General features: G+C 40.9%; 1 protein-coding gene across 8 annotated transcripts in view; it reads left to right on the top strand.

Annotated features, from left to right (window-relative positions):
• The window catches only part of TMCC1 (transmembrane and coiled-coil domain family 1), a 231117-nt gene that overhangs the window by 81396 nt on the left and 131564 nt on the right, over positions 1 to 18157 (top strand). The gene's annotated exons all lie outside the window — the stretch shown is intronic.

An 18157-nucleotide genomic window follows, 5' to 3' on the forward strand; every position in this document is an offset into this window, starting at 1 on the left:
GTTTAACTGTTAATTGTCTGAAATGCGATTTAAATATTACAGAACATAAGAACAGCCATACTGGGTCAGACCAAAGGTCCATCTAATCCAGTATCCTATCTGCTGACAGTGGCCAATGCCAGATGTCCCAGAGGGAGTGAACACAACAGGTAATCCTCACATGATCTCTCTCCTGTCACCCATTTCCAGACAAATATTCTAATAGATATTTTCTCACAAGTGTTAGCAGGGCCCTGTTTTTATTTTCACTGTCTCTAGCAATAAGTAGATTTCATCCAATCTCAGACAACTGATAACTGTCTATCTTGCTGAATAATTACTTTAGTACATGGCACCTTTTCATTCCATAGAACCCCAAAGATACAAAAATCCACAGATTGTTACCCATCTATAAAACTAGGATTGGTCCATCCTACAGAGAATGTGGCAGTTATTCATTAAATGCTTTTCTAATTGAACTTTCCTCCAGTTGGAGGATCAAGTTCTGCAGCATAGAAATGTAAATCCCATGGGAGAATTAAAGATCCTTTTTAAACCTTCCCTTGTTTGCTAGCAGTGGTTTTTGCTTTCGAAGCTCTGAAGACTTTGATCTTATCCCTTCCTTCCATTCCCCTCATACACCAGCCACTCAGAGTTCCAAGCTGAAAGGAGGAGGGGGAGGCCTGCTAAACCTCAAGGTTGTAAATTCAATCCTTGCAGAGGCCATTTAGGGATTTGGGGCAAAAATTTGTCAGGGATGGTACTTGGTCCTGCTGTGAAGGCAGGGGACTGGACTCAGTGACTTTTCAAGGTCCCTTCCAGTTCTAGGAGATAGGCAATCTCCATTAATTTAATTTTTTAAGGAACCGCCATCTTTCCAGTGGAGTAGTGGATGTGTCATTTTATCTCACAGTATATCTGTACTATACTATTCCCCATGGCTGACCTGTGCCAGCTGACTCTGGCTTGAGGTTCTTGACCCCAGGGTTCTGTTTAATTGTGGTGGTACATGTTCAGGCTTGGGTTGTAGTCTGAGCCCTAGGACTTGAATGCATTGTTTACACCATAATTAAACTGCACCTTAGCCTAAGCGTGTTCAGCTTGAGTCAGCTGGCACAGTATAGCCACAAGTTTTTATTTGCTGTGTAGATGTACCCACAGAGGCCTGGAAAACTCTGTGCACAACATGAGGTTCACTCTTAGATACACTGGACAGTCTCATTGAAGGGCTAGTCAACACTTGACATTTGTTTTGGGTTAAAATCAGTTGTGAATTTCAAATCCAAAAGCTATTCATGAAGGATTGTGAAGTAAGAGTGATCACCAAGATTCTTAAATAGCAGCAGTTATTCAAAAATAAAACTCTGTGTATACAACTCCTTAAGAGTGTGTGTATGTGGGGAAATTTTGCCAGCCCAAGTATACCGATGTAACTCCCCACTTCATATTCTGGAGCAGTGGTTCCCAACCTTTTTTTATGCTAATCCATTCACAAATGTTTGGCAGACCGGCATCATTTTATTTGCATATTTATTATCCAAATGTAAATAAATGTTGCCACCTGCCTAGCCCCAACCCAGCCCCTTGTTCCCCAGTGCTCAACACCTTCTGACCTCCCCACCCATGCCCTTACATCCTTAACCTGTGACCCCTACAGCCCATGCCAGCACCCTCTTGCCCTGTGACCTCCACCATGCTCTCACCCATTACCTCTTTGCCTCCGCCCCCACACGCCCCAGATAGCAAGTCTGACCCCTCTAGAGAGTGTGGCTGTTACTGCTGTGTGGGCAGGGAGAGCAATCCTCCTCCTTTGCACCTCCTTCCTCCCCAAGTGCATCTTGTACCCCCATGGGTAGAGGGGGAGTGCGGAGTCCCAGCTGGGCTGCCATTACAGGGGGGAGGAGGTAGGGAGGGAGACGCCTCCTGTTCCAACTTCTCCTGCTCCACCTCAGCCCCAGAACTGCTGCTGGCAAAAGGGACCATGCGGGAGGGGGGAGCATGGAGCCCTGGGGAGGTACTTCTTGTTCCGCCGCCTCCTGCCATCACCAGCAAAAGCGGCCACGCAGGCAGTAGGAATGGCCATTGGAGGTGCGCACCCCTCCCTCTCTGAGTGGGGAGGAGTGCGGGAAGGTGCCTCCTGCTGCTGCCACCTGAGCCTCCACGGATGGTGGAGCTGAGCGGCCAGGAATAAACGGCTTGAGCTCCAATAGCCGCACGGCCCATTAGTCAGCAGTATGTGGCCTGGTGGTTGGGAACCGCTGTTCTGGAGAGTTATACAATATAACTGGAACAGTGTAATTGTTACAATTAGGCTGGTAGATTTCCCTGAGTAGAGAAACCTTAAGAATTTGTCTCATTCTTAATCTATAATACCAACTACAAGCAATGACCTTTCATACCATAGGGTCTAGCCTAAATCTACAGAAGGAATGGATTTAAGGGGTTAGACTGAGAATCTGAGCTAAAGCTTTGGTCTTAACTGTCCTTTCTGTGGGTGGAGTGAAAGAGGAGGAAGGAAGAGGTGGTTTGATTTACAAGTATCTGAAAGTGTCATTAGAAACAAGACTGCTCCTTAAACTCCTTTCTTCATCCACATTTTGAGTTTACAATAATTTATGACTACTAAGAATTTATCTGAAAATAGGATTCCATAACAGAAATGCCGGCAGATAATTATAGCAAATACTGAAAAATGCCCTCCCACTGCATCAGACTGTTTGCCTGCACAGTGACAATTGTACAACACAACTTGATTTATAGCACAGTGAATTGTAAATATCTAAATATTTAAATTAAATAAGTTTATATAATATATTTTCAGACTTGAACTGTTGATCTTGGTAGGTTTCTTTTTAATAGGATCCAATCCTGGCAGCATGAAATGAAGATCTCCAGTCACAGTGGCCATCTTTAGGGCTATGTCTACACTATAGCCTTTTCTGCAAAAACATACACAAATGAGGTGAAGCATGGAATATTGCTGTCTCATTTGCATAATTTATGAGGCTCCATTTTTGCGCAAGAGGCTTTTTCCAGAAAAAATTGCGGAACGGCTCTTGCGCAAGAGGGGGGTTTTGCGCAAAAAGGAGCTGTGTAGACAGCTCCTTTTTGAGCAAAAGCCTCTTGTGCAAAAATGGAGCCTCATTAATTACGTAAATGAGGCATAGCGTTATTCTACGCTTCACCTCATTTGCGTATGTTTTTGCGCAAGAGGGGGCAGTGTAGACATAGCCAAGGTTATGCAGTGTAGGAGATGAGATGAGAAAGGGATCTCACTGTCCTTTGTAGGGAAACAGACAAACATGCCTCATACCAAAACCTTGGAAACCAGTTAGAAAAAATGTTGCTTTTAAGTTATTAAAGGCATCTACATGGATCAATATTCTGTTTTAACGTCCTGATGAGAGGATTTCAGAATATATATTACAAATGTTAACTAAATCATATACTGATGTGAAGTAGGTAAGGCATAAATGGGACACTTGAGCCACCTCTGTAGTTGAACGCAGCAGGTGTTTAACACAGAATATGCTACGGAATCTAAATATTTTTAAATTCCATGAGACATGTCAGTAGTCAAAATGATTCCTTGAGTGACAATTTATACAGTACACTATGATTTCTTATAAAGAACTGAGTTTTTCTATGACTGCAAGTCATGTACATTGAAGGAGGGGATTTACTTACCTTTTTTTAAAGAAATGACAGCCACTTAATCCAAAGTGGGTGTTTCATATCTGAAATCTACTGACCCAGCCTCATCGTACATTTTTCACAGAAACAAAATTTTCAGCAGTCTTATGGCTTGAAGTTGGTAATAGTTAACTGCACGCATGTGTTGCATAATAAATGGAGAAAAGAAACAGAAAAAATAAGAGAAGCAGAATGGCTTTCTGAGTATATCCATGAAGCACGAGCAACTCTTTAAAACTCTGTGCAAAGATTGGCAACACAGAGATTTAGATAAGCGGTTCTAAAAATAAAATTGAGGTGAGTAATGTGACTAGTATTTAATACTCTATATAGTCTCTAAAATCAAGAAAATGTGATCAAGCAGGAATTTGTGGAAACTAACTTATCCCTTTACCCAAAGCTTGCTAAATAAGCAATAGGACCTTGTCTAAGTTCAAGTTAGAGTGCATTTGGTGGTAAAAATCTGTTCACAACAGCAGGACTGATCATAATCCATAGTACCTGTATAGTCATGTATTACTTCTGTAAGAATTGGACCCTAAGGAACAGTGAAATTACACTTCTGGTTTTTTCAGCATGAGTTAGTTGGCAACAACATGTAAATTATATGGAGAGAGCTGTGAGTTTACCATAAGGAAGCAAAATTCAGAGTTAGTTTTAATTTGTTAGTGCTTAATTCCATTCCGAAGTGGAGAGTCAGTCTTGAGCTCTGTAATGGGACAAGCAAATCTTATTTCACTGAACAATAAGAGGTCCAGACAGAGCAAATAAATTAGATTTAACTCCATTAAATCGTCAGCACAATGTGTCACATCTAGAATTACTTTAGTGAGCCCAGTAATGGTATCTTGGAGGTTTAAAAACACCTGGTGATCAAAGGCATACATAGTGTAAGGAGAGAAGGATTGATTGCCTCTAACCCCTACCTCTGCCTCATTTCTACCTTTAATGAGTAATTCACACCTCTTAGAAAATGTTGCTAAATGCACTCTTTAGAAACAATATATTTGAATCGAACATTGTCAGCAGTCTTCCCCATAGGCTTTATCATTATGAAATAAAAGCCCTGTAGTCAAAATATTACCGGGACACGTATGCAGTGTAGCTGTAGCCATGTCGATCCCAGGATATTAGAGAGACAAGGCAAGTGATATAGTATCTTAGCCCAACTTCTGTTGTCCAGAGACAAGCTTTCAAGCCACAAAGAGCTCTTCTTCAGATATGTGGCTCAAATGTCTTTCCCACCAACAGAATAAAATGTATTGCATTACTTGCATGTCTCCTGTTACTGTGATGTGCCAGAATAGGCCTAAAGCTTAGCTTTCATAAAATTGAAGTTTTTATGAAATTTAAGATGAACAGATTTGAAGCTATTCAAAATACGTTTGTTTTGATTGGTTGTTTTTACTTGTGCTTTTATTGGTGTTGAGTCTGTGTGTATGTTCCTCCTCTCGACGTTTTTAGCAGGTTTTATGTCCTTCTGCAGTCTCATATAAAAAAACTTTAATACATTTGTATTGTGTTTAAAAAAAAAATTGTAAGCCACCTTGAATATTTCAGATAGAGAGGCAGGATAAAAATATTTAAAATAAAATAAATAAATACATATGTTTTTATGTGGATTTTTATTTGGTGGGGTTTTTTGGTTCAGAGCCAAGGCTCATAGCTTAACTCAAACATCTGAGCATTATGCTGTTGCTTGAGAACTAGTGAATGAAGCAGATTACCTTTCCACAAGAAAGTTAGCTGATTTAACAAATGTTAACTAGCTTTTCTCTTGAACCGGTTTTTTCTTGGACCAGTTTTTGTGCTTCAGTGGTCATCTGAAAGACCGTCTTTACTAAATAACTAATCTTATCTCAATATTACAAGTACTTTCAGATTACAGCTTATTGTTGCTTTGTGGAAGAGGCTAAAGATAATTCAGTAAAGGAGGTACTGTTTTTAAGATTGCTATAATGCTGTAGGTTGAAACGATGGTAGTGGAATTGAGGGGTTTTCAGTGGGGCAAATTAAGGCCTCATGCATCTTTTCCTCAGATTTGGTATGTTGGGTTTGACACAAATTCCCTCACTCCTTCTCTTCTCTACCCCTCCAAAACAAACAAAAAAAAAGAAAGATACCATATAGGGAACAGATCATGTTGATAAAGGGAGCATCACTAGGAATAACAGGATAAATATAAAACAAGGAAGTCAAGACTGAATTGCAGGAGAGTGTGTGCTCACTGACAGTGAGAACTGGAATGGACAAAGCTTTAAAAATGTACTGTAGGCAAAAATACTCTGTTGATGAGGAAATGGATTGGATGACCTAGTAGGCCATTTCCATCCCAAACTTCTATAATACTATGATTTTGAGCTCAAAGTATATGCCATTTGTGGTTATCACTTCCTCCACAAAATGTTGCTTGGTTGCTCTGCTGTAAAGCTGAAAATTCAATTTTCTGTAGCAGTACTGTTAAAAATCTGGCTATAGATCCTTTTGCTGAGGCATTTCAGAGGCACAAGAAAGTGAACTGCAATCACTGGTAATAGGAGAATTTTCTTGGATATCTGGTATTATTGGCAGTGTTACTGCAACTTCAAAGAGTAAAAGACCATCCAAAACCAATCAAGTCAAGAAATTTGCCCAAGAATTAGATCATACTTAATGACTTATATGAAATTAACATTTTAGGTAGTTTAAGTGAGGTTATATACTCCACAGTGGCATGAATTTGTGATGGCAACGGATACTTCTATTTCTCTTTGTTTCAGGGTAGTACCAGTATATTGTACCTAAATCACCTAATTTAAAGTAAATCAGAAACTTGTATCTTCCGTGTAGCTCTTGGTTATGTGCCCAACCATCTTAGTATTACTCCTGGAAAACCTCTGCAAACCTGTGGCATGGCATAGAAAAATATCCCCCGCACCTGCAGAACACATTTGCTTATTTAAGAACATGGTTTCTGTGAGGAAGCAAAGAGAAGCTGCACCAGCTAGTCCCCACTCAACACTCACTGTGGTTCAGTCCTGTCTGTTAAGACAAACTGAGGAAGGGGAGGGTCTGGGGATGCCCTTGGCTACTCTAGCACATTAGTCCCAGAACACTCCCTCCCACTGAGCCCTAACCACCTTCACCTTGTCCACCCTTGCAGAGTCCCTTTCCCCCTGCACATCTTGAACCCCACTCCCCAACAGAGCCTCACCCCCTACATCAGGAAAACTCCATACGTAGACCCCCTACTCCACTGAGCCACACCCAGTTGCACCCCAATCCCTCATCCCATAAAGCCCCACTCTCCCTGCACGGAGCCCTCACTGCCTTCACCTTGTCCCCCCTTGCAGAGTCCCATTCCCCCTGCATCTAGATTCTCAACCAAGCTATCCATACTTAGTTTGCACCACACAGAACCTGGGTACTCTTGAGGGAATTTTGCATTGAAAAATTTATAAAATTAAAATTCTGCAAAAATCTTAAACAATATAATCATACCATTTTCAATTATTTTGGTTATTAATTTCAAAATACTTGTCAGCAAATTGAAAATGGTGTAATTGTATTGTCTTATTTTGACCTTTGCAGAATTTTAAAATTGTGCACAGAATATTTAAATTTTGGCACAATTCCCTCGAGTAGTGTGCACTATTGTGTTTCTTGTATGTAAAGTCACTCCCCTTAGTACTTTTGAGACACAAAAATTCTGTAATTATTACAACCATTATATAAAATAACTTAGCCTGATTTTTTTTGAAAACCAGATGTACGTGGCACTGTCACTGGTACTTTGTTGGCTCTAATGCACTGAATACTGCTGATCTGATGGAGATGCAACTGTATGGGACAAGATGAGGAAATCCTAGGATACGTTTACACTAGAAACTTAAATTGACTTATATTAAATCTGCTTACAGCCACCATAGTAATTGCTGTGGTGATGCACGTCCACAATACCCTCCATGAGTTGATATGTGTGTCCACTCCAGGAGCACTTCCACCAACCAAAGTGGAACGAACGAGCAGTGTGGGGAGCTGAATGCTGACCGCTTCCTGCTAGGAGACCAGCTGCCTCATATTGGGCTGCCCCCTCCTCCCAGTTTCCCTTTGAGAGCAAGGGAAACTGTCTGGGTTGTCTTGCCTCTGAGGTGGGTCTCTGTTGCCCTGGCTGCTTCATCCCCCTCTGGGAGCTGGGTGGGGAGAGAGCTCAGTTGTGAAATTGACAAGACAATCAGCCAATTAAAGTATGTAGTGTCCACACAGACACTGCATTTCCCTAGCTATTTTAACGTAGGCCCTGTATCTCTTGTGGAAGGGGTGTTACGTTGGCATAGTAGAGTACTTTCATCAATGGGAGCAAAGCTGTGGAGTGGACACCCAGATGTAATTAGGTCAACGTAAGTTGCCTTATGTTGACTTAATTCTATAGTATAGATCAGTGCCTCTCAACCTTTCCAGACTACTGTATCCCTTCCAAAAGTCTGATTTATCTTGTGTACCCTGAACTTTCGTCTCACTTAAGCCTAATCAATCAGACATAAAAATACAAGTATCACTGCCCACAGTTTCTGAACAATTTTTTTCATTTTTACCGTATTATAAAAATCATTTTTATGTAGCCTATTTGTAAAACTAGGCCAATATCTAGATGAGTTGATGTATCCCTTCGAAGACCTCTTAGTAACCCCAAGTACCATACCCATTGCACCACTGATGTAGACCTAGTGTACACATAACATTACTTCCCAGGGAGCAAAGGCTTGCAGCATATGTTTCTTGCATTATGTTTGCATGCAGAAGTCTAAGTGAAAGAACAAATCATTTGTATCCAAAATGCAATAAAGAAAAAACAATTTACCGAGACTCCTGATAACTTTCAGATGCTTATAAAGGTGAGGAAGTGGCTATACTATGTTAGAGATGAATAAACTGAAATTATAGTGATTTGTCTGTCACACAGCAAGTCAGTGATAGGAATAGACCATGATCTCCTGATTCAGGACATAGCCACATTGCCCTGAACTTCAGATGGTGGGGGTGTGAATAGTAGTGTACACCAAAATGCTGCACTGTAACTCTCCCAAGTGGATCCTGCAGGCACAAACTTAAGAAATGAGTCTGCATTAATGTAGTCCTGTTTGAAGAGGAGCTTGTTTGCACCTGCACCGTTCACACAGAGAAGTTGTAGCACTGCAATTTGGTACATGCTGTAATTCATACCCTCCAAAGTCCAAAATGCTGGCCATTGTAGACATTCCCAAGTTCATTAACTTAAATCCTCCCACTCACCGTAGTTAGTGACATCTTTAAAAAATTAACAGTTCAGTAATAATATGAAAATTCAATGTTTATATCCCATAAATTGCATATTTATAAAGCTTTTTGTGTCCAGGACAGATGCACATTAAAAAAACCAACCCCTTCTCAAAAAAAGCCCCAGACAAATAAAAAAAACAACCAAGCTTCCTATGACTCAACAAAATACAGTGGGCAGAGAAATCTGAACATCCTAGAAACTTTTGTTTTTATTAGGTTTCTAGTAAAGCGCATAAATGCTAATTAGAGGGAACTTCCAAAATCTATCCTAAAATCAATTCCACTGCAGCACTTTGTCAAAAGAGGGAGCCTGTGGACCTTTTCTGAAAATTCATGACACTACAAATAGTTCGTTTAACCAACATTCTAAAAATAAGTTGATATGAGCTAATTTTTTATTCAGTGATGCACTGCATGCTAAATGATTTATAATGTAGATAACATTTTAAAAAGTCGTCATCTTATAGCAGGTATAGAAACACATGTACATTTTCCAGCTTTACGTTGCATTGAACTACAGGAAAAGTAAACTGCGTATATATTAGAGTACACTGTAAAAAGATGAGATGTTAATTTTATGCCTCTTAGTTACTATATCAAGATTAGTCATGCCTGTCATTCTAACACGTTTTTCCAATAAAAATGGAACTGTTCACCTGTGTTTTCTGATGTATTAGTGACTTGTTTTTTACTTAAACTACTTGCAGCACTTATTTTCTAAAGTTAAGAATTACTGCAATTACTACTTAAAGTAGCTGAATTGTGAAGCCAATGCCATTGGCTGTTCCCAGCAGGAGGCACATTAAGACAGAAAATTGAAGTCTCTTTAGAAGCAGTTGGAAATGTGGTCTAAAGTAAGATGTGTTTTTTAAATGACAGACTAAATATAATTAATGTGTTATAGAAAGTAGGGATGTAAGAGATTAGTCAACTATCCGATAAGCAGAGAGGGGCAGCAAGGAGGTGGGGGAGCAGGAGCCAGTGCTGGGGGAGCCAGCTTAAAAGTTGGTTCCCACAGCGTGATCTCCATGGAGAGCAGGGAAGGTAGAGGCACAAGGAAACGGCGCAAACAGGGACTGAAGCAGTCTCTGTGCTGCTTCTGCTGCGATTCTGCTTTTGACATGTACAAGAGACCCAATGGGTCTCTTGTACATGTCAAAAGCAGAAGCCCTGCAGGGAGCGCAGGGCCAGTGGGGGACTTGACCACTGGCCCTGTACTCTCTGCAGGGTCATTAACACAGATGTTGAACAGAATTGGCCATAGAACTGACCTGTGGGAATGCCACTTCAAACTGACCGCCAAACTGACATCGAGCCATTGATCACCCGTTGGGCCTGACAATCTAGCCAGCTTTCTCTCCACCTTACAGTCCATTTGTCCAATCCATAGTTCCTTAACTTGCTGGCAAGGATATTGAGACCATATCAAAAGCTTTGCTAAAGCCAAGATATATCACATCCAGTGACTTCCCCATGTCAACAGAGCCAGTTACCTCATCATAGAAGCTAATCTGATTGGTCAGGCATGATTTGCTCTTGGTGAATCCATGTTGACTATTCCTGATCATTTCCGCCCCTTCCAAGTGCTTCAAAATGGATTCCTTGAGGATCCCCTCCATGATTTTTCTGGGGACTGAGGTAAAGGTTAGGGTTTGTAGTTCCCTGGATTGTCTTTCCTCAGAGATGGGCACTATATTTTCCTTTTTCCAATCATTCAGGATCTCTCCCAATCTCCGTGAGTTTTCAAAGATAATGGCCAAAGGCTCTACAATGACATTTGCCAGCTCCCTCAGTATCCTCGGATGCATTAAATCTGGACCTATGGATTTATGTATGTCTAGCTTTTCTAAATAGTTCTTAACCTGTTCTTTCTCCACCAAGGGCTGCCCACATCCTTTCCATATTGCGTTGCTTAGTGCAGTAGTCTGGGAGCTGACCTTGTCAGTGAAGTCAGGCAAAAAAAGCATTGAGTACTTCAGTTTTCTCACATCATCTGTCAATAGGTTACCTCCCTCATCTAGTAAGTGCCCCACACCCTCTCTGATCACCCTCTTATTGCTAACATGCCTGTAGAAACCTTTCTTATTACTCTTCACATCCCTTGCTATCTACAATTCCAATTGCGCTTTCACCTTTCTGATAACTCCCCTGCATTCTTGAGCAATGTATTTATACTCCTCCCTAGTCATCTGTCCAAGTTTCTACTTCTTGTAAGCTTCCTTTTTGTGTTTAAGTTCACCAAGGATTTCCCCAGAAAGCCAATCTGGTCACCTACCATATTTGCTTTTCTTACTGCGCATTGGGATGGTTTCTTCCTATGCCTTTAATAAGGCCTCTTTAAAATGTTGCCAACTCTTCTGGACTTCTTTCCTCTTCCTGTTAACATCCCTGGGGATCCTGCCCATCAGTTCTCTGAGGGAGTCAAAATTTTCTTTTCTGAAGTCCAGGGTGTGTATTTTGCTACTCTCCTTTCTTCCTTTTGTCAGGATCCTGAAATCTACCATCTCATGATCATTGCTTCCCAGATTGCCACCCACAAGTACTTTCCCTATTAGTTCCTCCCTGTTTGCGAGCAGCAGATCAAGCTGTGCATGTCCCCTGTTCAGTTCCTTCATAGATTAAAGCATAGTTGCATACAGAGGCCTTTTCAGAAGTTTTTTGGTATGTCTGCACAGCAAAGGAAAACTCAAGGCTGGCTCATGCCAGTTGACTGTGGCTAACAGTGCTCAGGTGATGAAGCTGATTGCTGTGTAGACTTGCAGGCACAAGCTGGAACCTGGACTCTGGGACCCTCCTAGATCACAGGATCCTAGAGCCTGCGCTCCAGCCGAGCTAACAGATCTAGGAGAGGAGGGTGACTGCATTAGAATGGTGGAGGGAAAGCTGTTCTCCACAGGTGAGTGACATGGGCAGGGTGGGGGAGCCTACCATTACCACTCTCCTCTCTGTCAGTTGTTCTTGAGTACTCCTCCAGGCTCCAACTCTGCTGTTCTTCCTGGTCCCTTAGCTTCCATTGGTGAAGGATAGTTATATGTGGGTAACGGAACTTTCTGGTCAAAAACCAGATACCTGGCAATGCTAATGATGGAAGTATTTTTTTCCACATTAAGTACATGTTTTTTATTCCTTTTCTTGTTTTACACCTTTATACTTCTTTAGCATAAAGGATTTTAGTAAGATTATCCTGACCACTCTCCATCACTAAAGAGCACATGGTGCATTTTGCAGTAGTTGTAGAGTATTAGTTCCATTGACCTGGTCAAAATTCAGCTTTTGTTGTTTACTTTCTGCTTCCCTAAATGTCTCCTTTAGTTTGAACTGGTTGGGGGCAGTCTTCCCTTTTTGACCTAAAGAGTTGTGTGGTGGTATAGCTAGGTTAAAACACTGCTGCTTTTCACTGCAAAGTTGCTTCATTTAAACAGTATGAATTCATTATTAATGGAATATACGTAATTAGTTCATAGCAATTTCCTCTGTAATCTGATCATTGTTAGAATTGATGGTCATTGATATAAGTGGTGGGGAAAATCTTGCTGTGTCTTATGGGACCTGTAGTATGCTAAAAGATTTATAGTGATAATTCTAAACCAGTAATACCAAGTGGTGTCTCCTCTTAACTGAAGGCTGTGCTACAATCAGGATTCTTGCCTTTGTTGCTGCAGAGCTCGATTACACAGCACAGTCTTGCTGTTTCTTTCCGTTTGGCTTAGCTTTGTTGGAAGAGCTCTTAATAAGGCCCTAAATTCTGCTTCAAGGGGTTTTGACCTGTGTAAACTAGTGGGAGGGGAAGAAAGAGAATACCCTCTTGTGTAAACCTTAATTGCCTAGCTTCTGCTAAATATAGCATTGCTTTGAAAGCTTTTTCCACCTATCTAAGATGATCTATGTCTGGCTCTGGAGCATTGATAGAATGTAAAGTGGATTTCTTTTTGCATGCTTCCTCCTGGTAAGTCTGTTTTCTTTCCGCTCCTTTAAGTCTTCTGCTACCATTACCAAAAGTGGGTGCCATCTACATAGTGAAATAGTCTCTCTGTAAAACACACCTGAACTCCATCAGTGGTTCAGCTGCTATTGGTTGGTTGTTTTTCCCCTGTATCATTTTGTCACCTTGTGATTTTCCTCCATGAGGTCTAAAGGAATCCCATACAATGGTCCCGTTAATTTTTTCCATTTATGTGCAGAATACATTTTCTTATGTGCACCAATGCAAGTGCAGACATGCACAACCAATAGAAACACATGCTACCAGCTGTGAGCGCTGTGCTAATTATTGGGAGGCAGCTGAATCTCTCCTGGGTGGCTGCCCAAGTGCTCAGCTTACAGGGAACACTGGTCCCATATCCTGTTTGTGGGGTTTCCAACTTTCCTGGGTGCAGGAAAGTTAGATTTCGGTTATTTAACGCATCAAGGTTAGTGAATAAACTTTGTTAGTGACAAGAGCATGTAGTGTGAAGTACATTACTACTTGTGGTGATTTTTGCATTCCACTCTCAATAATTCCAAACACTATAGTAATGAATGAAACAGTATAGTCACCACCAACTTTACGTCCCACAACAGAAACACTAATCCAAGAACCTGTCCCTGCAACAAACCCTTTTCGTTGCCCATTCTGTCCACACATCCACCCTAGTGACACCATCACAGGATCTAACTACTTCAGCTATACCATGAAAGGTTCATTCAGGTACACATCTTCTAATGCAGGGGTGGAGAACCTCATACGTGGGAGCTGGTTGTGACCCTTGACTTGCCTGGATCCGACCCCCAAAGCTCAGAGCCCTCCCCCCCCCCCCACAGCATTGGTGAGCCTGCACTGGTGTTCCGGTCCCCCCCCTTCCACCGTCTGCTCCCCATGGGGCTGGAGCACACAAAATTGACTAGGCTGGGCTCCCCCAGGCTCTGGTGTGCATGGGGAATGTAGGGTGTGTCTTTCTCACTCAGGGGCCACTGTGAGGTTTTTTCCATTTCTCACTTTTGTGAGGCCCCTGACTGATTTCTCTGTGGGTCAGCGACCCCGACTCAAAACGGTTCCCCACTCCTGTACTAATGTAATATATGCCGTTTTGTGCCAACAGTGTCCTTTTGCCAGTATGTCAGACAAACAGTACTGTATGTAAAAGAACAAGTGGACACACATCAAATACTAAAAATGGCAACATACAAAAACCAGTGCGGGAGCACTTTTAACCTCCCTGGACACAAAGTCTCTGACTTTCAAGTTGCCATTCTCAGGCAAAAAAACCTTCAAGAACAGACTGCAAGAAGAAACTGCTGAGATGGAATTCATATGCAGATTTGAAACAAAGATTTAAGTAGAAATGTGGAGTGGTTCTCACATTATGATAGGACATTTCCAGTTCAGGTACCCTCACCATCTCATCACTGTTGGAGATGAGCCACATCCACTCTTATTTAATTAGCATTGATGTCACACTCTGGTCTCCGTATTCCTTCCTTCTTTCTTTTCAGCATCTAAGGAAGTGAGTTCTGTCTTACAAAGGCTTATACCTCAATACCCGAATAAATGTCTCTGCGGGGACTGGGGATGCCGCCAGGTCCAGCTCCCAGCGTTCAGCAGGCTCTTAGAGGGAGGGAGAGTATGGGAACAGGGCATGCTTGTTGGGAGCAGGTGTGTGTGAAGAGAGGCAGAGACTCATGGGAAGGGATGAAGTATGGGTAGAGCTGGGACCTGAGGGGTGTGTGTGTCAAGCACCCCTTACCCGCTCCCCAGCTTGAGGGGAATTTGTCATCTATGCTACTTCTAATCCTAGCTCTGCTCAGATTGGTTGTATGGCTCTGAGTAAGTCATCACTTATTTCTCCATGCTTCTGTTAACTCGTCTACAAAAATGAAGTATTTAGCCAAACTCACTTGGAGCATCTGAAGTCTAGACCCCACTTGAAAAATGCTTTGAAATCTTCAGTTGGAAGATGGCTTGGTACAGTAAGTACACTATCATAGATGTGACTGACTGCTATAGTTAAATTTTCAGGACAATTTTCATTATAGGCTCCTTTTTTCATATTCCCATACTTTTTGCAACATTCTCCTTATGAGAGCAAAATGTTCTAAGGTGAATCTTTTAAAACTGTTTGAACAAAATTCTTCTGTTTGTGTGAACCACACAAGGAATGTGGGAGGAACATGACCACTCTTTTAGATACAGAACTATCAAAAAATAAAAAACGAGAAAACAAAAAGCTTCAGGATTTCAGCTTGATTATGGACACAGACCTCCACTGAGAATTTGAAGTCTTTGCTTGTTTAGAAAGATGTAGTTTAAGAAGATTGAACATCCAAAAATTTACAGAAAACATGTACTTGTTGACTTAATTGACACCACAAGAAATGCACTGCACATGGATTCACGAAGTTATGTGCATACTTTCCATATAGCTGGAGGCAACCACTGGGCTTTGATGGCAATATACATCTTTATTTCTTCGTGGAGCTTGGAAGTGGAAGGCCAGTAGATTTTGAAAATCAGCTGCTACAGTCTAATAGATACTTAGTCTACACTAGAAACTTTTGTTGGTGTAACTAAAATCTATACCCTCTGAGTGATGTAACGATGCCAACCTAACTGCCACTGTAAACAGCGCTATGTTGATGAGAGGGCCCCTCACATTGACATTGCTACCAACTCTTGGGGAGGTGGACTTACCTACCCCTGCGGAAGAAGCTCTCCTGTTGACATAGTATCTTCACTAAGCCCAGCAGGTATAGTGCGGAATGTGTAAACAAGCTCAGAGATGTGTACTTTCTGGCCAAGGAAGGGCAGAAGACCACAACTGGCCAAACCTCATATTCTCATCTATTTTATAAATAGTTTATGAACTGATTAATTGTGACTTATACAAAAATCCCAAGCTTTGAGAACTTTTGCTGCAGATGGTGGCTTTAATCAAAATAAAGCAAAGCACAAAGATTAGGCTTAATGGGACAAAGGCAAGAGTGATTGCAGCAAAGTCAATTTAAGAAAAGCTGTCTGAATCTCCTGGCTTAAAAAAGGTTGGTGAAAAAGTAGAACAATTACCCCAAACAATCCCTCCTTTTGGTGAGAGGGCTGAACACAGGAAAACATAGATGCAAGAGGCAAAAGGACAATAGGAAGGCTTGTGCTTCTATTACACTAAATTGGCTAATGGGAAAATATCTAACCATACTTTCTTCTCAAGTTTTGTTATTAGTAATCGGTTTCCACATTTCACTTGAAAGCTACCAGATGTACTTCTAGCATGAATAAGAGCTCAGTATATTGCGGAGAGACAGAAGTTACTTTCAACCAAAGAGAAATGATATTGCATCAGGAATACTGAATAGCCTACTGGTCTTAACATCAGTAACTTTTTTTGTGGGAATTTTCCAAGTAAAGAGTGGCTATGTATCCTTCCTGTAATAAGAATTGAATGGAACCTACAAGAGCTTTTGAATTAATCAAACTGCAGATTAAAAAGATCTGAACCCATTGCTGAAGGGGAAATGATGCACCTATTAAATATGGAATCCAGTGAATGTCTAGTATGTGCCCCAAGAATCTGAGGATTTTCTAGGATTTCAGTTGTTGTTTTACAAGTAAATTCCATCACTATGGACTCTTTGCATGACAGTTATGTGCTAGTAATTAAGTTATATGCTGTGGAGTTTTTTTTTTCTGGAGGAAAGAACATTTTGAAAGACTCTGGAAGAATCCCTTCCTATCGCCTCCCTCTCTCTACCCCCAGCATACAGAAGGTAAAAGAGGGTGGAGCTGGAGGTAGTTTCCTTCATTCTGAAACATCATGGATGTGACACTACTAGATGCAGAATGCTGTGGAACAGTGGTCTAATCTGGGATGCTGCAACTGACATTTAGATATTGAAATATGTATGTCATGCACTTTTAAATGCTTTTAAATGTTAATCATGCACGAGTTACATAAACATCTGTTTTTAGTTCTCAATTTTCCTGTAGAGCAGTCTAGAGAAAATAATAGTCTTCTCATAGCTTTTTCCTAGCTCATCCAAGTGTCCTTTTTTACTTGAGCCACATGGTTACTTTATAGCTTTGAGACTGTCACTCAAGCATTCAACCTATTTACATTCTTGCATGTGACTTTATTCAAGCATATATGGGTAGAGCCCTGCACATCTGGGTATCTGCATCCATGGGTTTAGAGGCAAATATCCCAGCGCGTTTTTGCAGACGCGGATGTGAATATAAATGTATCTAAAACTCACAAATTTGCAGGAATCTGGTTTATACCCACAGATATTGGCATCCACGGATGTGGATGCAGCTATCTGCAGATTATTTTTTCAGGATATAAATTTTGTATTAGCACAGGGCTCTATGGGAATACAGTGTGTTTCCTCAACAGTGTTCCCTCTAACATTTTCTGTCCTGCGCTGGTTGAATTTTCTTTTGTGCAGGTTGAAGTTTCTTATGAGCAATACCAATATTGAGGTAGTGTGTGGATGTGCACCACCAATACAAAAAAATTACATATACAATATGAAATTAAATAAAAAGAAAATTAACACTACCCATGGAGTACGTTTCATCATCCTTTCTAGCAAATTAAGCTAGTGAACATACCAAAATGCATATTATCCACACATAGCTCAGTCAACTAGCAATAGTCATGCCCTCCTTGCAAATACTAATACAATATTTATTCACTCTGGAAAGGAGAGTAAAAGGCATTTATTCAGGCATATACAGTTTTTCAGGGGAATGTTTAGGAACCATGCTATACAAGAACAAGTGAAACAGAGACCTGTAAAAAACAAATAAAAGGTCTCCTTTTTTGAAACTTTCACCTTTGTGTGTGTCACCAGCTCAAAGAGGAGACATCTCAGAGCAAAGTAACACATGGCTTCAGGGTTTGTAGACAGATGCATGTTTCAAAGAGCTTGAAAATAAGGTTTTATCCTACAAAACAACTAGCATCATACTTAATACTTGCTACTGCTGACTCGTCAGAGCCAGAACTCTACCACATAGTAAAGATCTGGCCTTAATGCAGTACAATTTGCCATGTATTAATTTAAAAAAATCATTCAAATCAGAGTTTTAAATATCTGCAACACTCCAAAAAATTCTTTTAAAAGTTTGTCTTTCTTTCTGCCATTAATACCTTTGTAAACTTTATTTGAAATGTAATCATTCAAATATCCTGGCGCGCGCACACACCCCATGCAG

The sequence above is a fragment of the Pelodiscus sinensis genome, chromosome 11 (assembly GCF_052426305.1).
Source record: "Pelodiscus sinensis isolate ZL-2025 chromosome 11, ASM5242630v1, whole genome shotgun sequence".
Lineage (NCBI taxonomy): Eukaryota > Metazoa > Chordata > Testudines > Trionychidae > Pelodiscus > Pelodiscus sinensis.